Source organism: Trachypithecus francoisi, unplaced genomic scaffold, assembly GCF_009764315.1.
Source record: "Trachypithecus francoisi isolate TF-2019V2 unplaced genomic scaffold, Tfra_2.0 Lachesis_group17, whole genome shotgun sequence".
Classification (NCBI taxonomy): Eukaryota; Metazoa; Chordata; class Mammalia; order Primates; family Cercopithecidae; genus Trachypithecus; species Trachypithecus francoisi.
The window spans coordinates 48,846,054-48,866,982 of NW_022681462.1; the positions used below are offsets into that span (position 1 = coordinate 48,846,054).

Genomic DNA, 20,929 nt, shown 5'->3' on the forward strand with positions numbered 1-20,929 from the left:
CTTGCTGTAAAACAAGGAAATGTGATTCAAACGACTTGAGTTTGGGGATTACTGAGAAATTCATTAAAACAAATTCTGAACTCAGTCAAGGATTGTGTGGGATACTTTAGGTGGCAAATATATTTGTATTTTGACCTTGTGGTCAATTCCCAAACTTTAGCAGCTATCTTAGTGTTTGTTTTATCAAGGCAGACTCCCTGCAATAACCATTTTTATGTCTTTCAGATACTGCAGCAGCTATAAATAGCTTCGTAGCATTACATGAGGTGAGACAGCCCAATATCCCGTTGCATGAGCAATGTGGAATTTTGAATAAAAAGTAGTTTAAATGGCATTTTGGTTTCAGTAGTGAAATTAAAAGCAAGAGACAAATCACAGAAGAGGGACAAACAGATGTTTCTCTGATAGTTGGATTCCTTAGAAAATTGACTATAAATTCCATGAAGATAATTATTAACACTGGATTATATAATCAGCATGATTTGGCTGGTTATCTACAAAGTCATTAAAAAGTGTAAGAAGAATCAAATGTATATTGTGTACCAAGCAGGAACTGCTGTTGGTCTTTGTTGAAATTCCTTCTGCAAATCTTTTTGTATAACTTAATTAGCAAAGTTAAAATTAAGATGAGGCTCCAGTGTGTTTAGATAAAACAATTTCTATGAGAGGACACTTCATTAAAACATTTAATAATGCAGCAAACTCTCAGTTATCAAAGAAATCTCTTTACAAAAACTGTTTTTGCCAGTGAATAAAATGATTCAATCTAAGATATTTATTCTGTTCAAGAAATATTCAAATTTTGCCTTTACTGTGGGTTCATATTCCAGGTGCCTGTTATATGCTCTGCTGACATCACTGATTTCTAGTCTTTATAACAATGCTAGGATGTATTTAATACGTGTTTATTGAGTGTCTACTATGTGCCAGGCACTATTCTAGGCTCTACGGGAGCAGTAGTGAAGAGGATAAAGTGTTTACTCCCATGAGGCTCGCATTCTGAGAAACGCAACAAGCAAGAATACTCATAAATAACAGATATTTAGTATTAGTACATTCACAGAGTTATGCAACCATCACCACAATTTCAGAACATTTTCATAGCTCCCAAAGCAAACTCTGTTCTCTTTAGCTGTCATCTCCAATCCCCCTGCCTCAACAGCCCTAGGCAATCACTAATCCATTTTCTGTCTCTATAGATATACCTATTATGGACATTTCATAAAAATGAAACCATATAATATCTGGTCTTTTGAAATTAGTTTCTTTCACACAGCATAATGTTTTCAAGATTTATTCACATTGTAGCACGTGTCAATGCTTCTTTTTTATTGCTGAATAACAATCAGTTCAGTGGATTTTATTTATCCATTCATCCATTGATGAGTGTTTGCATTGTTTAAACTTTTTTGCTATTAAGAATAAAGTGGCTATGCACGTTCCTGAACAAGTGTTTGTGTGGACATATGTTTTCATTTCTTTTGAATAGATACCTAGGAGTAGAATTGCTGGGTTACTTGTTTAACGTGTTGGGGAACTGCCAAATTATTTTCCAAAGTTGCTGCATCATTTTACATCTCCACCAGCAGTTTATGAAGGCTTCAATTTCTCCACATCCTCCAGCATTTGTTATTATCTGTCTTTTTTATTGCAGCTATTTCTAGTGGTTGTGAAATGGTGTCTCATTGTGGTTTTGACTTGCATTTCCCTAATGACTAACGATGTTGAGCATTTTTTCATGGGCTTATTGGCCACTTATATATCTTCTTTGGAGAAATGTTTATTCGGATCCTTAGCTTATTTTTAAATTGGATTACTAACGTTTTGGTGTAGAACTGTAAGAATTCTTCACTCTCTCTCTATAGTCTAGGTATGTCTCTTATCAGCTACATCATAGGCAAATATTTTCTACCATTTATTCTGTTGTCTCTTTGCTTTCTTGAAGATGTCCTTTGAAACATAAAAGTTTTAAATTTTTATCAGGTAAATTTGATGTTTTTCTTTGTGCTTTTGGTACCATATGTATTGTTTGTGCTTTTGGTACCATATCTTAGAAGTCATTGCCCAATCAGAGGTCACAAAGATTTACTCCTTTGTTTTCGTCTAACAGCTTTATAGTTTTAACTCTTTCCTTTAGGCCTTTGATACATTTTGGGTGAATTTCTGTGTATGATATGAGGTAGGAATTATGTGCCAATTTTGATGAAGCATTTACTACCCCAGGAAGGGAATACATTTTCTTTTAGTAAAAGTGTTTTCAGAAGGATAGTGTTCATTTATTAAAAACTATTTTGCTTAAACCAGGCACTTTTCTGTTAATACACTAGAAAAATCCTTAGCTTTCAAGGAGGTCACATTGTCCACTGACAGATGTAAACAAACAAATAAATATAACAAAGTCAATGGTGTAGGAATGATAAAAACGACAGAATGGTGAACGGGTGGAGAGTGCTGAGGGTGTTGTTTTTATTCTGAGCTGCCAGAGAGGGCTTCTTGGGTAAGGTAATATTTGAGCAGAGACTTGAAGGAAGTGAGAGAGTAAGAGCTGGGGATCTCTGGGGGAAAAGTATTCCAGGTGAGAGAACAGAGTGCAAAAGCCCTGAGGTGGGAATGTGGCCCCCGCCACCCACCTCACGCCTGTGGAACAGCCAGGAGCTCAGTGTTGCTGGAAAGAGGAGAGGAGTGACAGTCTGGGAAAACTGAAGACATGGGGGGAGTTGAATCACGTGGGCCTCATGGATCATGGTAGACATTTTGGATGTAACGTGGATTGAGACTGGAAGACTTTGGAGAGTTTTGAGCAGAGAGACCAGATGAGCCAACTTATGTTTCAGGAGGGCCACGTTGGTGCAAGCTGGAGAATGGTTTGGAACCAATTAGAAGACAATAATTCAGGCTAGAGAAGATGAAGGCTTGATTCAAAGTGGCATGGCTGGGGATGGTCAGGGGCTGGGCATATTTGGATGAAACAACTTGAGACATGAAAAAAAGTGAATAATTAGGGATATTTCCAGGTTTTTGACCTGGGCAACGAGTTGTCATTAACTAAGATGAAGGAGAATACAAAAGGAGCATATCTTGAGAGAGAGGTAGGGGTTCAGCTTGGGGCATACTAAGATTGAGATGCCTAGTTGATGATATCCAAGTGAAAATGTCAAGTGGGGAGCTGAGTACAATTCTGGCTGTGAGAAGCAAGTTCTTAGCTCTTAGCTAGAGGTGTAAATCTGATGCTAACAGCATAGTGTTGGTGATTTTAGCCTTGGGACTGGATTCTGTCACCTAGGAAGGGAGGAGAGAATTGGAAGGCATGAAGAAGTGGTTCTTGCAGCATTCCAACAGTCCATTTCTACGCTGAAAGAGGAAAAAGAATTGGCAAAGAAGTCCTAGAAGATGTGACCAGTAAGCCAGGAGAACCCAGAGTGATGCCATCATTGGAGTGGATTCAAGGGGAAATTGGAGGGAACAGGAGCAGTGAGAGCAAGACGGCAATGTTATTTAGGCTAAACAAATATTAAATGACTACTTCCTATGTGCCAAGAGTTGTTTTAGAGACAAGTCACGGAAGAAAAGAGACCCAAACCTAACCTTTGTGAGGATGACATTCTAACAGGGGGAGAGAGACAATGAAATGATAGGTGTGCAAATTACACAGTACTGAAAGGTAATTCCTGCTTTGGAAAATATATTGAATAAAGATCCTCAGGTGGGGAGCTTGGGAAGTGGGAAGATTGCAATTTTAAGTGGGATGGTTGGGGTAACCTTTATTGCAAAGGTGGCATTTGAACAAAGACTTGAAGGTGGTAAAGGAGTTAGCAGGTCCCTGAGAGAACACACCAGACAGAATTTGCCCCTGTGCCAGGGCTGAATGGGCCTAAGGAGACAAAAAACAAACAAACAAACCAAACCAAAACAAAAGAAAACAGCAAAAGTACCAGTATGCTTAGAACAGTGTGAGTGAGGAAAGCAGTATTAGGAAGCTTGAGTGGAAAGATGACAAGAGACCTGAATGTTAAGATCTTGCAAGCCATCATAAGGACTTGTGGGAGGGAGCCATTGGAGAACTGCTTGGAGGAATGGCATGATCGGACAGCCTAATGGGTGGTGGACAGGCCAGACTCTGGTCGTATACATATTTAAGAGACAGGGTCTCACTATGTTGCCCAAGCTGGAGAGCAATAGAGTGAACCCGGCTCACTGCAGCCTCAAAATCCTAGGCTCAAGAAATGCTTCCACCTCAGCCTCCCAAGTAGCTGGGACGACAGGGGTGCCCTCCTACACCTGCCTAACATTTTTGGCAATATTTTTGTAAAGATAGGGGTCTCACTATGTTGCCCAGGCTCCCATCATATTTTGAAGATAAAGCTTATAGGATTTACTGATGGCTGTGGGAAGTGGACGTAGTAAGGAAATCCAAATTGAGTGTGCAATTTTGACCTGAATGACTGGAGGGTTTGGGCAGCCTTCACCTGAGATGGAGGAGGATGCAGGGGAAACAGGGAGGAAGTAAATGTTTTTGTTTATTCAGTTACTATTTATAAAATATTGAAGTAATAAGTTTTCAGGGAATTTGTACTTAGTCAAACATATTTAGCATTAACAGTCTATTGAATTTAACTTCTTAGTATTTCCTAGGGCCGTTCAATATTTCATGATTTTTTCATGTTAATCTGGTATCATCTAATCCTGTGACAAACCATGAGAATTTTCATTTTAATAGTACGTTCTTGACATTCAGTGGTAACTAAATGAAATTTTGTAGAATCTGTTTTTATGTCTATTTTTTGATCTCCCCAATTTGAATTTTGAATAAACAGGCATCTCTGTTTATTTGTAATTCATGTTTGAGAATGATTCATGCTCTTAAGACGTAACCAGCTTTGGCTTGAAAAATTAAATAAGCCTTTTAAATATTTAAGCTGTATAGTTTTGTACTAAATATAAAAGTTAAATAACCAGAAAGTTCACTTTTGCTGTGATAGCTTCCATTTGTAGCTTACAGTTCTGCAGTGGATTTTGTATTGACCGCAGTTCAATATCTGTGCATTTGCCAACTGAAGTGAACAACATGCTTAATTTTTCAGATAATGTAACCTAATGAATACACACGCCCAGTACATTTTTTTATTCAACTGAAGTGATTATAAGGGTGCGAAACACATTTGACCCTGTCTTTGTTCCTCTTATAAGTCCCTGTTTTACAACAGAATACCTGAGACTGAGGAATTTATTTATTTATTTGAGATTGAGTCTCGCTCTGTCGCCCAGGCTGGAGTGCAGTGGATGGATCTCAGCTCACTGCAAGCTCCGCCTCCCGGGTTCACGCCATTCTCCTGCCTCAGCCTCCCGAGTAGCTGGGATTACAGGCGCCCGCCACCATGCCCGGCTAGTTTTTGTATTTTTGGTAGAGACGGGGTTTCACCGTGTTAGCCAGGATGGTCTTGATCCTCTGACCTCGTGATCCGCCCGTCTCGGCCTCCCAAAGTGCTGGGATTACAGGCTTGAGCCACCGCGCCGGGCCAAGACTGAGTAATTTATAAAGAAGAGAGCTTTCTGTAGCTCATGGTTCCACGGGGCGGGAAGTTCATGGGACATGGTGCCAGCATCTGCTCAGCTTCTGGTGGGGGCTTTTGTGCTGGATTGTAACATGGACGAAGGTCAACGAAGAAAGGGCAAAATCCGAGGGGGTCCTCGCTTTGCAATAGCCCCCTCTCAGGGGAATCAGTTTATTCTCACGGGAAGTAATGCAGTCTAAGGAGAGCAGAACTCACTACCATGAGACCCATTCCAGGACATTCATGAAGGAACTCCCCGTCAATGACCCAAACATCTCCCACCGGGCCCCACCTTCCCCACCAGCACACGGGGACCACATATCAACATGAGATTTGGTGGGGTCGAGCTGTATGTAAACCGTGGAATACCTGAAGCTCAAATATCACATTCCACTGAGGCCTGACCTGACTCCCCAGGGAGCTCGCTAGTGGCTCATTGAGCAGTCCTCTCATAGCAGTCACTATATATCTCGACTACAAACATGATCTCCTTGTATTTCACTTATACGCTTGCCCGTCTGTCCCTCTGTTCTGGCAAGTGCTCCCAGAGCAGAGAGCCAAGACTTATGTACTTCGTGGCCCCCCGAGTCTTAATGGTTCCTGCTATGGGGAAGACGTGCAATAGATGTAGAAAGATGTAGAGAGAATGCACACATTCATAAGTGGGCAAATGCTGCAAACATTTTTAACACACATAAATGCTATATCCGAACTCTCTTCGTGGAAAGTTCAAACAACAACCAAAAAGCAGCCTCTCTCCAATTTTTTACTGAAGCAGAGTCCAGGACTTGTGAGACCACTTGCGACATTCCCCCACGGCTGCTAAGGAGCCTGAAGAACGGAGGAGAGAAAACAGGGCAGAGTCACTCCAGCCTGAGTGCAAAAGTAGATGAAGCTGTCCCGGAGTCATTCTTTTCCATTCTTGGTATAGGAGTCTAAGTTTCTTTGCTGGGCTTCACTAGAGGTGATAATTCTATCAAATAATATGCTTAGTTTTTCAGATAATATAACCTAATTAATGCACATGCGAGTAGGTTATATTCCTTTTTGGCCACTCTAGCACAGATTTCTCCCAAAACATTTGGGCAGTGAACAAAAGCTAAAAAACTGCTCCTCTCTGGTGCTATAAAAGATAGCCTTTGGCAGGCCTTTATAGACAGCATCTTGTCTTCACAGCCGCACCTCCTTTTTTGAGGTCACATCGCCAGTATTCTGAGTACTAGAGTACCTGTTTAGGGCACGAGAACGTGCAGCTATCAAAGAATTTGCACGGAGCACATGGCTAGTAAAAAAACAACAAAAAAATCCCACTGTTCTAGGATTTCTCCATCGATTTGAGGGAACCAGGGAATTCTCTAGCAGCCATAGTTAAGGGTCACTTTAGCAATTGGCAACAATGATCAAGCAGCAAATTGTTGGCAGGGGACATCCAGACAGAAGGTAGCTTAAATTGATGGCTTCTGTGGAGGCCAAGGGAATTCAAAACAGAATTTGCCTGGGATTTTGCTTGGCCAAACCACCTTTACTAAAGAACTGGGATATCCAAACGATGCTCATCTTCCAGATCGGATTCAGAAAGCCAGAATGAGGTGTTCCTAAATAAATAAAAGTTATTCCAGAGGGATGAAGGGACCACTTTTCAAAAAATAAAATAAAAAATGCCTCTTCCATGTATTGCCCCAATTTGCTCCATAGGCAATGTTGCTGTGAAACTATCCAAAGAATTTATTATTTGGTGCTATCAGGTGTTAAATAGCTTCAAATAATTTTATATATAATTTACAAGATTTTAAGTTTTGACTGTACCTGTACATGACCTCTGTCCTGGACACTCATTTGGCATGGACGGCAACTTAACCTGGTTTAAGGACAAATGATTCTAGCTGGATATACGTCTTCATCCTGAAAAGATTCAGATGACAGTAGAGACAATCATCACCATTATCTCCCACTACAGTCTCTGCCAGCACAGGTCCTACCTGTTCTGTTGGCTCCCAGCTTCTAGGTCAAAATGATTGCAACCTATGTAAACTTAAGCAGTGCCTGTAGGCTAACACCAACAATTTCTTGGCAAGTGAAATTGGACCCTTGCTTACCTCCCCCGCCTCGGATCTCACTGCTGCACTAATTCCTGCTATTCTCCCTGGCTCTGATTCTCCTGAGCTGCTTCCAGGTCTCCACATGGCTCAGATGATCTTTTGCCCTCTGCCTCCCTGGTCCCTCTGCCTTAGTAACCTCTGTTCTGGTGCCAACCGCCCCTCACTTTGCAGACCCTGCTGCTGGCTGAAAGCTGCCCACTCTTACCTGAGCCAAGGTTGCTTTCCTGAACACCAGTAGCCCTTCACTCAGCCCAATCCCCTGTAAGTGCTTCCCCATGGCATGCCCCATCTTTACCCTTTCTCAGTCCTTAGTGTCCTCCACTGTATTGTAGTTGTCAGGGGAGATGACTTATCCCTGGCACCTAGTTTATTGCAGAAGCATAATGCATATTTCATGATAAATGAAACCCCAGAACCCCACCCCCTGAAAAAAATGCACCAAATATTGTTGTTTCTCAAAGAGGGCAGTCTTGGTGCAAAAGAAGAAAATGAAGCCTGAGTTTATATTACAAAGGCATGAGCTTGAACCAGCTCTGTTACCTACTACTCTTGCACCTCTAAGAAATCACTTCCTTTCTAGGCGAGTCAGTTCATGCATCTATACAATAAGGGTAACAGTACTGTGCGTCTAAAGTAGCTGTGATTTCTAAAGGCTTACTGGCACACGACGTACATAGCAGTGCAGTATTTGGGACATTGTTGGTAGGAGTAAAATTACTCATCATTCCATGGATATCCTGGAGTGTCCATCTGGAATGCAGCTGGGCAGAGCCACCCTTCGTGTCCACACGGCCACATTGCACCTTTGCTCAGTTGCCGTGACAAGCTGCAGGCTTCCCTCACGGTCACTCCAAGACAGCTCTGCGTGCACAGGCACTGGTGAAGTGGGGCAGGCTGCAGCGTGGATACCTTGCGCTCAACCCCCTAAAATGGACACTTCCAGGTGCATTGGCCAGGAGAGGAGTCTCTGCGGTTGGTCTATATGTGACGTTACACGGCTAAATGAAACAAAAATGCTCTGCGCTTACGGCCCATGAAAACAATGAACCAAGGAGAAGAAGACAAGGGCAGAAGGTGAAAAAGTTTCAGTCTCCGGGAAGCCGCGCCTGCACCTCTTATCAACCTGTCTTCACCAGCTATTGTTAAAGGAATAGAAGGCATTTCTAATAAACGTAGTATCATTTTCAAAATACCAAGTAGATTATTTTGTTTTGTTTAGAAAAGAATACTTTGGAATCTGAGGGTGCTATCGACCTTCATATGGCACAATAATGATACCAACAATAAAAGTCACATGAACTGAGAGCTTATTGCGTGGCAGATGCTGTGATAAGCATGTTACAAGTGCTATCTAATTTTTATTTCATTTTCTAATGATGTTGGAGGTGGCTTCATGTGCCAAGAGTGTCTTACGCTGACCAGGCTGCTATAACGAAATGCCAGAAACCTAGTGGCTTATAAACAACAGGAATTGATTTCTCACAGTTCTGGAACCTGGAAGTCCAAGATCAAGGCTCTGGCAGATTCGGTGTCTGGTGAGGACCACTTGCTGGCTCGTAGATGGGGTTTTCAGGCCGCGTGCTCACATGGTGGAAGGGGAGAGGGAGCTTGTCGATGTTTCTTTTATGAGAAAACTAATCCCATTCGTGAGGGTTTCTCCCTCAAGACCCAGTCACCTCCCAGGGATCTCATCTCCTCATACCATCACCTTGGAGATGAGGATTTCAACAGAGGAATTTTGGGGACACAAATGTTCACACAATTGTAAACAGGAAACTTTTGCAATCCTAGTATTACTATAGAAAGAAGGAAATTTTTGTGTCACTTTTTGAGCATAGAAAACCCAGGAAAAACATTTCCCGCTTCTCCCTACCCCTTCTTCCCTCCTTCCTGGTTGGGTAGGAGAGGCCTCTGTGAGCCGTGAATTGGGGAGAATGAGTGGAACCTGGTGGGCTTGGCACAGCTTAGTCTCTGTTGGATCCACCTGTCCCCTGCCGGGTGCATTTTGACCTGCTCTTGGCTCTTTGCAAGCTTAGAGAAGCTGGCTTTGCCCCTATTGGGCCCTGACCATAAAATGGCCAAATTGGCAAGGGGGTGCATATCTAAACCATATTCTCTAATCAGCTTGATAGTAACACAGCTGATATTTTAGTTTGCATTTCTATCCCCTATGTCTGATTTCTTAATAGATACCAAACCAGGAGGGGAAAATAGGGTTTTTATTTGACATCCTACACCCATCCCCGAAACCAAAATTTTAACTGGAAAATCAAACGTTGAGCTATCAGCTTTGCATTAACAACACATTCAGTTAGCCCACAAGGGGACACAGAGCACAGGCTCCTGAAGGAGATAATTGATCTGGAACAGCCTTACAAAAACAGAATTTGTGAAGATTTGGTCCTCAGAAGATTCTTTAAAAGCTAGAGGAAAAGGGTTGATTTGAGGAGTATGGACACCGCCTAACGTTGCCGATGAGTTGACATGTGCTTTCAGTTCACTCGTGCACGGCACACAGGCGTAACCGCTCCCTCCCATACCACACTGCTCATGTTGGGAGCGATGGGACTTCGTGAACAAGATCTTACCATTCATCCCTTCTCTCTATTATCTCCTCTAGGATGGAGGACAATATGAGTTGAAATACCAACTTATGATTTATTTTTGCCAGCCACAGAAGTGCTCATCAAAGTTAGATGCTAACAGTTTTGAAACTCCTATCTCCTAGATCCAGAGACCTACAAGCTGAGAAGTGGCTAAAGGGAGAGGGAGAGGGAAGAGAAAGGAAATGCAATCTTTTCTGAGAGAGAAAGGCAGCCTGGCATGCAGAAGAGATCAGGGGCCTCTGCTGCCACCCTGGAGAGCCCTGAGTGAGGGCACCATGGCCAGGACAATTGACTTGCTCAGTTCTGGCCTAGGCAGAGGAAAAATGAAAATTTCCCTCAGGGCAGTAAGTCCTATTTTAGACCAGCAGCAGCTGTTTCTTTTTTTATTTCTTTTTCTTTTATTTTGAGATGGAGTTTTGCTCTTGTCACCCAAATTGGGGTATAATAGCGCAATCTCGGCTCACTGTAACTTCCGCTTCTCAGGTTCAAGCAATTCTCCCGCCTCAGCCTCCCAAGTAGCTGGGATTACAGGTGCCCACCACCACAATCAGCTAATTTTTGTATTTTTAGTAGAGAGAGGGTTTCACCACTTTGGTAAGGCTGATCTCAAACTCCTGACCTCAGGTGATCCACCCACATTGGGCTCCCAAAGTGCTGGGATTACAGATGTGAGCCACCGTGCCCAGTCAGCACCTGTTTCTTTCATGAGGTAGGAGCTGGAAAGTGGGTAGCGAGAAGGCCTCGTGTTGCTCCCAGGAGCAGCTCCCTGGTAGGGGAGCTGGCTGCAGGAAGCTTGCCCAGGAGTCCCTCCTCTCACTGGGGAATGGGAAAGTTGAGGCACAGGCAGAAGCAGTTCCCTTCTGATCCCCATCTCATTTACCTTTATCCCAGATCACTGTCTCCTTCTGGATTACAATAACTTTTCTTAACACTTCGAAATGAAATTTGCAAACTATTTGTAAAATAAAAATATTCAGATCACCAATATTTTTAAATGAAGTGGAGGAATGTAAATATTGTCAAAATTGTTTTCTCTTAATGATATACCTATTGTTAACCTTACCTGTGTCCTTCAGATAGAGATGTTTGCTTTGTCTGAGTGACACAGCTATGCATTCAGGAGGTTAGACATGAATTTAAATCTAATCCTTCCCCGTGTCCAAGATGCATACATATTTTCTCAAAGCTTCATAATAGTATTGAAGAAGAGACACATCTTTTTATTTGTCCAAACGTAGCATTTTTTAGAATTTACACATGCAAAACAATTTGCAGGTTTATTTTTATATTTAAGGAGGCAACAGTGAACTGTTGTCCCTAAATCTGGGTGCCCTGGTCACTTGTATCCCCTCCCTGAGTGATAATGGAGTTTCTCTAGAATAAAATCATAGAAAGAGTCCATTATGAAGTCAGTCAACTAGACCCAGGCTTCCTGGCAATAAAACATGGTGCAAAAATTTCTCCTTTTCTGCGCGATTATAAAAGGAAGGTCAGATTAGGTTTGAGATCACAACGTAAATTCCTTGGGAAGTAAACTTTTCTATATGATGCGAAAGGTACCACTCAGAAGAGTCAAAGAGATAGCCCTCTCACCCCAAAGTCAATAGGAAATTCAAGTCCATTGACATTGTCATGGGCAGAAGGGGTTCCGGGATGATTGACATAAATTGCTATCTTGGAAGAACTGTGGAGAAATGTCATTTCCGAAATTAAATACCTTGAATCTCTGTGGCCAGGGGATGGGTGGCGTGTGGATGACCACACACAGCGGGGAGCTGACTTGGCATTTAGCTCAGTTACCGTGATGCCCTGAACACACACGTCTGAAAGGAAAAGAAAAAAAGAAAGGGAAAAGGGATTCCATTGCCTAGAAACCAAAACCTCATGACAGACAAACCAAACAGAAGAAGGAAAAGTCTTTGTACACTTTGCCTTGCTTTGTGTCATATTTTCATCCCTAAAAGAAAGGAGATTTTCTGATGAATCATCTGATATGAACAGAAAGTAAAACAGGAGTTGCCTCCCGGAGTCTCCACTGAGTGATAGTGCCTACCTGGGCTTGCAGCATCCTCTAGAAAGGAAAGATGATGAGAGTGCAGAAAGTTAACTCATTAATAAATAACATCTCTGCGCACAATTTGCCAACTTTTCATTCTGTCTTACAAGGTTTTAGGAAGAACTAAAACAAGCGCAGCTTTCAGAGGCAGAATGCGGCAACTGAGAGTCAGTGTTCTCTGTACTAAGATGTGAACTTTGTTCTTTGCACGCTAATTGCATTGTGTCAACAGAAGCAATTTCTGTTAGAAAAAAGAAAATGTATAATGGTATTTCATATTAACATGAGACTCTGAATCCAGGTACCTTTGAAGAGTCTGGAAGTGCTGTAACAAACTGCTAACATTTAAACTCATGGAGAAAGCTTTTAGAAAATGAGATGTGTACTTAAATTATCTTGAAGTAAGTGTTGATGGTTAAAAGGAATAAAAAGTTTCATTGAAAAGTGTATTGTAGGGTGCTACAGTTTGCTTGGGGTTTTTGTTACATTTCCTGTGTAAGGAATAGTTTCACAGGTATTTAGGCGAGTTAAACATTCATACATCTATATAGGCCCCGTCTTGCCCTTTGAGCTGCTGCTATGTATTTATTACTAGAGAAAATTGTACCACCTAGGCAGCAAATTGCAATGCCCTAATTTCAACATTTCTTCATCTTGCCTAGACTGACAGACACCCTTCAAAACTGTTGGGTAAATTTTCTGGTGATCTTTGGCTCTCTCACAAATTACTCCGAAGCTCAGTCCTTAAAAATAACTGTTTTATGATGCGTGCAGATTCTGTGGGTCAGGAATTCAGAATGGATACAAGGGGTGCTTGTCTCTACTCCATCATCCTGGGGCCCCAGCTGGGAGGACTTGAGGCTTTTTTGGCAGAGGATCATCATTCCTTGTAATTTTAAAAGGGATTTCACATTTTATTTCATGTAAAAAGAGGATAAGATATAGTGTGGAGATTTTGTTTTCAAATTTAGAGGCGTGCCTTTCAAAAGATCATAAAACTTAAGAGCCATGATTGATGATGGAAGATTTGTCCTTTTTTTTTTTCTGAGACTATAGAACTAGAATTTTTCAGCATTAAAATGAAGGGATACTCCTTTAGAATACACACATGAGGAGACTGAGGCAGAGTTCCCAGCTAGGAACCCAGAGCTGGAATGGTCCCTGGTGGGATTGCAGAGAAAACTGCTGTTTTCTGTGTTTGCACCCAGGCCCCATATAAATATCCCCTCTCTCTAGAGATTGAAAACACTGTTGAGAACAAGTTTGTTTTGAGAGTGAAAAAACTTATCATCTGAAAAGGCTACATACGATATGATTCCAACCATGTAATATTCCAGAAAAGGCAAAACTAGGAAGACAATAAAAAGATGAGTGGTTGCCAGAGGTTGAGGGGAGGGAGGGATGAAAGAGGCAGAGCACAGAGGATTTTTAGGTTGGTGAAACTATAATCCTTTGTATGATATTATAATGGTGGATGCATGCCAGTATACATTTATCCAAACCCATAGAATGTACAAGATCAAGAGTGAACCCACATGCAAACTCTGGACTTTGGGTGATAATGATGTATCAGTGTGGTTTCATCAGTCGTAACAAGTGTACCACTCTGGTGTAGGATGTTGATAGCGGGGAAGGCTGTGGGTGTGTGGGGATAGAGGGAATATGGAATATCTCGGTACGTTTCACTCCATTTTGCTGTGAGCCTAAAACTGCTCTAAAATAAAGTCTTTTTTTTTTTTAAAGGCACATCAGGTGAATTTGCTTTAATATATAATTTGGAAAACAAAAGTCGGGTACTCAGCACGAGAGTTTTTTTGGAGAAACATGATATCACCACAAGTGCCCAGTTGGTGAAAAGATTCCAGCAAGTATATTCCTTGTTGAGAAGAGTCTGAGGAGTCATCAGAGAAAAGGCAATTAATTCCCCTCTCCAGGTGGACTGTTGGAATGGAGGGTGCAATAAAACGCCAGCAAACAGATCTGTCTGCCAAGAAAAGCTGGACGATCGCAGCGTATGCTAAGACGTGTGCACGTTTAAACCATGCTAGGCAGTTATTCAGTTTGACTTGAACTGGACAGGCTCCATTTGGAGGCTTGGTCTGGGCATCTCTCCTTTCACAGACAGAACAAATGAGAGGGAGTTCTGAAGGGAGCATCAGAAATGATAAAAGGGTTAGAAAATGTGACCCATGAGAAAAGGTTAAAAGAACTGGACACATTCAATCTACAGAAAAGAAGACCTGAGGGAGACATAATAACTATTTTACTCCCACATAAAGGGATATATAGAGAGGATGGGGACCAATTATTCTCATTAGTCAATGGGGACAAAACAAGACGTAATAGGCTTATGCTGCAGTAGGGCAGATTTAGGTTAAATATCAGGATGAGCTTTAACACTATCAGAAGTTCGAGAAGATGAGGGAGGGTTTGTGTGGACGCTTCATCCCTAGAGATGGCTGAGGTTGAATTTAATGCGTTATTAATTGGGATGAGTTCGGAATTTTAAAATCAAGTCCTCTCTTATATACGTAGCTTGATGTGTCATTTAATCTTCTTACTCCACTTAAATAATTGATTTGGGGATCTATGTGAACGGGAACAAATATATATGTCTGAGGGTTTCCCATTCTACGTCTTTACATTATGGTGTCAAGAGAAGAAACACTGTTCTTAAATAAGCGTCAAGATACATTTATTACATCTGTTATTAGAGAGTGCACAGTGTACTATTTCATAATTCGTGAAATGTACAACTTCCATCAACCTTTGAAATGTTTTACAGAAACATAACACTCAATAGTGTCTAAACAAGTATGTGACAAGAACATTGAAACATGCTTTCTATAAGGAATAAAATCGTATTACCAGTAACTTCTCTCTCTCTCTCTCTCTTTCTCTTTCTTCCCCCACCCCTCACCCCCCTCTCATTTCCTGGTTTCAATCAGGCTTTAGAAAACCCTTGGCACCTGGAACCAAGGAACGTACAACGCCCAACACTCACCCCCTACTGTGGCTTATTGGAATTTTTATCTGCCTAAAGATTGGGCAAGTCTACCTCATTATTTCTCCACTCTCTCATTGGTCACAAAGTTTGTAGCCCTTGATACATCTTTTCATGGAGCCATTAAGTGAAACAGCCAGTAATGAGTGTCTTCATAATGACTCATTTAGTTCCTTCCAGTGGAAGCGATGCATATTACTTCTGCAACACTTCACCTACTCCATTCAAGAAACCAGCAGCCCTGCTTAGTTCCCATTACAAACTTAACTCCTCTTGAAATCTCTGGTGCTACAGAATGTTCTTTTCACTTCCCATGATCTTGATTTTTAATATACTCTACAACTTGCTTATTGTGAAAACAGTGAAATTATTTTAAAGGGTCCTACAGTTTTCACGTATTTATATGTATCCCAAACTCTTTCAACTGTTCATTAAAATCCTGTAAATTGGAATCATTCATAGAAAATAAAAGTACTTTAATGCTATGGTATGTCGATCTTACCAGGGTGTCTTTGTGAAAATAGCATGTTTCAAAATAATTCTAAATTTTCAAATAGATTGTTCAAAGACAAGCTTTCATTCATAAATATTGATACTACGCACTTCGTGATTGCGCTTCCTGGTAAGTAGAGTCTAAATAGAGTCTAAATATAATCCAGGCCCTGTCGATGGCCAAAGTCATCTCACCACCAGTGAGCAGAAGTTTATCATGCAGAAAAGTATGTTGCATATGAAAAGTATGTTGTATATGAAAAGTATGTTGCATATGAACATGAACAATGCACTGTTGTATTTCCTGGCTGTTTATGTTTTTCAATTACATTAATCAACGATGGGTCTTTATATCCTGAAAAGAAATAAGTCCTTCAGAATAAATTGGGATCAGATTGTACTAGATAATCTTTATTCCATACTAACGATCAATAACACAGCATTCTAACTGTATTTGGCTAGAAATTTTGATACCCAAATTAGAGATATTTGAATTTTTAAAAAAGAATGTTATAGGTAGTCTTATGGAAATTACTTTTGGCATTAAAGATTACATAAAATGTTTCTGAATTTCTGATTCGTAAATCCAGTCAATTCCAAATCTCTTATACCTTCTGGGAATTATTTGCACCATTTACATCTTGGCTGATGCTGGCTTCACATACTAAATAGCAACTTTGACCATCCAAATTGCCTTTTTAAAAACCATGTTGACTCTTAGCATGGGGTACAGAGAAAAACCCAAATTCATGCATGATCTCATTTGTCAATCTTTCTTTGATTTTTGGAGCAGTAGCTTCTTTTATTTTTGATTATACAAATGATAAAAGCTTACCACATAGCATTTAGAAAATACCCAAAGCCTAAAGATTAAAGGAAAAACCAATCATAATCGCACACTTAAGCAACATTAAGTTCACCCGATGTGTTTGCATTTTCTGGGCCTCTGAGCTTTCCCTGGACTAGCTTCTTCCCAGAATGCTTTCCTCTCAACCAGCCACCTTGAGATCTACTTTTAAACCTTTAAGATTCAGGTAACATCTTGTTAATGCTTTCTGTGGCCCCTGACCCCTACACAAAAGATCTCATTGTGTTGTAGTGATTTGTATTAAATGCTTGTTACTCCTCCCCACAGGATGGTTTCAAGGCAAGGCCTGTCTTATGTGTTTTTATAACCTTGGCAATTAGCATAGCGCTTGCATCAAGTGGGCTCCATCGATTTTTGATAAATGAGTAAAATAAACAATTTTCTCCAGTCGCTGCAGAGTCCAACCAACTCCTAGCCAACCTTCTCCCTGTACCCACTCTTGCCATGCAGGGAAAGCCCATCTACTACATGAATCTGGGTAAGAAGGAACAACACACTGCAGCCAATTTCCTTCCTTCTGTCTGACTCAATCTCTTGTCCTTGCAACAGCATTTGAGTTTATAGTACTGATTTAGTTACTGCATCATTTGGTTAAAAGAAAACCATGACTATTTGTTAAAACTCTGCCACTGATGTGCATTTAAAAATAGTTAGTATTTAATGAAACATCTCATTTGCTTCAAATTTTTACTAAGTCGCTCATTCTATTTTGCACTATGTTTTATTAGATTATCTGTCATAAATAGCAGAAGGGATGTGGTTGCAGGCACTCATCATATAACCAGGCACAGCCAATACTCACTCACTTCCCTACCAGAGACCTGTTGAAGCTGGCTTTTCTCATTTGTGATGCTACACTTACATTTTACTCACCAAATTGATCCTCTAAATTCAAAGGATTCTTGCAAGTGAATGATTAGATATACATAATTCTGGTGACAAATCATAGGCCTACAGTAGAATAATTTGATATTTGAATGAGATCCTTTTCATGAGAGGTATTATGATGATGTGAGTTGAACCACAGCAGGTACAAAAAAAGAGGGGGCTCACTTGGGAATTCTTACAAACACTTTTATTTTTATTTTTTCAGGACATCGGTAGTTTCAACTCTAGCCTAGAATATTATTATAGGTTAAGCTTAAAATGAAAAAGCCCTCAGGTCATAGGGAATCATTACATGTCTTTCCACTGATAAATTTGTTGTTGAATTTATGTATATAAAATCAGTTGTTCTCCACATATGTTATCACATAATTTAATTGATATAATTTGTTTTCTTTCTGGAACCTCATTAAGGAGATTTCTGGAGATGAATTGTGCATGTGTATATGGTGAGGAAGACATAGCCTGGCATGAAAATCTCTTTGCTGGGAGTCAGGAGACCTGGCCCATTGCATTGTCTCTGGCCACGAACCTGGCAAGTTTCTACAAATAGTTACTTTGTCCCTCCAGTCCTATTTTGAACCATACTGTCCCTGAGGTCTCCTTGATCTCTACAATTAAATGATTCTCTTTTCTCTGTGGATTTTGTAGTCTTCTCTAGGCTCTGGTTATTTTTCCTAAGAAAACTTCACATCTTTCTGCACATTTGGTGCTCATCCCAAGTATTTGCAAAGTGGTCATTCTCATTGGCTCCTGCAACTGTGGTTTAAACCTTTCAACCACTGTGGAGTCTTTTAGGTCATTAGTGTCCAGTATGTCTGTTAACTTAAGTATATGATGTGACTCCAGAAAGTTCTGCAAGTGTGAGCTTTTGGAACGGAACAAGGAACACTCTCAAGGCACTTAATGCAGAGACTGTGTCTGCCCAGTTTGCATCTGCATGTGTGCCTAGCACTGAACTTTGTATGGCCCCTGTCAGCTGGGTGAGCGGCACCCAGAGATTTTAGAGCAAACCATCCGGAGCAGGAGTGAGAGCGTTAGGGGCAGAACCATGGGTACCTCCGATACAGATGTGCAGAGCCCTTGCATTATCCAGCTTTGAAAGAGACAAAGGCTATTGTGTACTTATGGCTTATTTTCCTCTAAGAGAAAAACTTAGTAAGCATTTTTGACACATGGACTAAGTATGTCTGTGTAACAGCTGGAATGACACACAATGGACCCTAATAGCTTTCTTCAGGTTTTTTCATAGTATTTGCACACTGCAATCCCCCTCTATCCCCCAGAAGATTTTGCTTACATGCCACTCTCCTGCCTAATGTTTGGATCTGATATTTATTAAATGAAACAGAAGAGCCAGGCAACTTCTAAGGGCCTTAAGGGAGATACTTTGTTCTTCACACGTTTATTCCTGCAAAAGTCCAAATGCTACGTATATGGGAGATTACTTTCCAATTTGGATGACGAAATAATTTATGTGCAAAGATGTCAGACCTCCGTAGTGTGTTTTTGTCCACCCAATCCTGTGCACTATCAGGCACACACCCCAGTGAAAGCGACAAAGGTGTTGCCTTGTAGCAAGAGCGGCCACGTGGCTGTGATTATGTATGAATTAACACATCAACATTATGAACCTCCGAGAAAAACACATTTCCCTGATGTGTATTTGCGGCTTGTAGGTTTGTAAATGGAATAAATGAAACAATGGCACACTCTCTCCCTCATTTCTCCTTGCATATTTGTTGGTTTATTTGCCCTGTTTTGGATATAGGGATATGAAAGACAGGTAGGAATGTGTGTATAGATGTTTATCATTTATAAATAGAGTGTAAATTGAACATGCCATTTCTCCATCAGCCGTGATATAAATGCTTAATGTTAGAATGCATTGCTCTGCAAGTGATTGTCTCTGTGGCTTTGTTTACACCATCTTTTTGCTTTTAGTGCTGGTAGGGGGAGTGGGGGTGGGGTGAGAGGAGACATGCCTAGTGTGAAATTAGAGAACTGCAGTGTTCTGATGGCAACTTTCTTCTCCAGTAATTTCTGGCAACAAACTGCAGGAACATCGCTTTAAATAGATCCGTAACAAAGAGTTAAAAAAAAAAAAAAAACGCATTAGGTCTTTTTGTTCTTCTGTAGCAAAATAACAACTTCAGCCTGTATTTCAAGATGCATATTTGCTCTGTCAGTCCCCCGGACTTAAAAGTGAAGTTGAAATCAATCTCAGATGGATTATCTGTGTGATATAAACATGTGGGCATGAAATGTATAGAGACTACATATGGCAGGCCCATCTGATATAAACAAGTGGGGCTGAGAAATATACATACATGCCGTGATTGATTTGTTAACTGTGTATGTAAATGGAGCTGAAAGCCCATTTCCAAGCATGACCTGCAATAAGCAAATGCATATAAATACACAATAAACGGAGATAACACAAGAATAACATCAATTAAAACAATTATGACAACTTCTAGTCATCACGAGGTATTGTTTCAGTTCCATCTTAAAACAGGAAAAGCTTCCAATTGTTCTTAAATCGACTGGTAACTGATTCCACATTTGTGGAGGCTTGACACAAAAGGATTTTTGTCCCTCGTTTGTATTCATCTGAGGACATGTGAGTTCCAAAGCCTGAGAAGGGAAGTTATGTATGGCCTTCTGTTGGACTGGGACAGGTTGAAGTGGTGCCTACCAATAAGACTCCTTTTATTTCATTATTGCGAAGTACACATTTTATATTTTCTTACGAAGCTGAAAGGGCAAAAGTCTAAGTATTAACATTTTAAACGACTGCCTTGAAGTCTACCAGCTAAAGAAGGCAAAACCTACAATTTATACTTTAATAAATCAATTTGCATTATTTGGTGGTATAATTGAACAGAATGCACAGTTACATATTTAAATTTACTAAGGCAAAGAATTACGAGAAATCCACGCTCCCGTGACGCGAAATTATTTTGTTCATGTGCATGGATGTACACCTACCCTAAAGAAGCAGGTTTTATTGCCACACACCCAGGGCTTCAGGGCCCCTGATTGCCGGTACCTGCATCTGGATCTTTGTGTGCACTACCATCCTTCCTTAGCCCCTTCTCCACTGCTACTTAAGACATGATTAAAATGCCTACTCCAGCCAACCCCATGCTTCCCTGAGGCTGGGTGGGTTGCTTTCTGTTTATCTTCTCTGCAACAGAGACCTCTGCTCAGGTTCTCCTCACAGGGCCTTGTTAATCACAGGTTACGCAGGGGCTAGCTTTTGGATCGCTCTCCCTCGTGAGGTTGCAGATTTGAGGAGCCAAAAGCATCCTGTGGGTCTTATCTGACCAGTTAGTCCAGCATCAGGACAGCATCCACGTAGAAG

General features: G+C 40.9%; 1 long non-coding RNA gene across 1 annotated transcript in view; it reads right to left on the reverse strand.

The window, feature by feature from the left end:
• LOC117062974 overlaps nucleotides 1-20,929 on the reverse strand; it is an 83,893-nt gene that overhangs the window by 28,240 nt on the left and 34,724 nt on the right. The window lies entirely within an intron of this gene.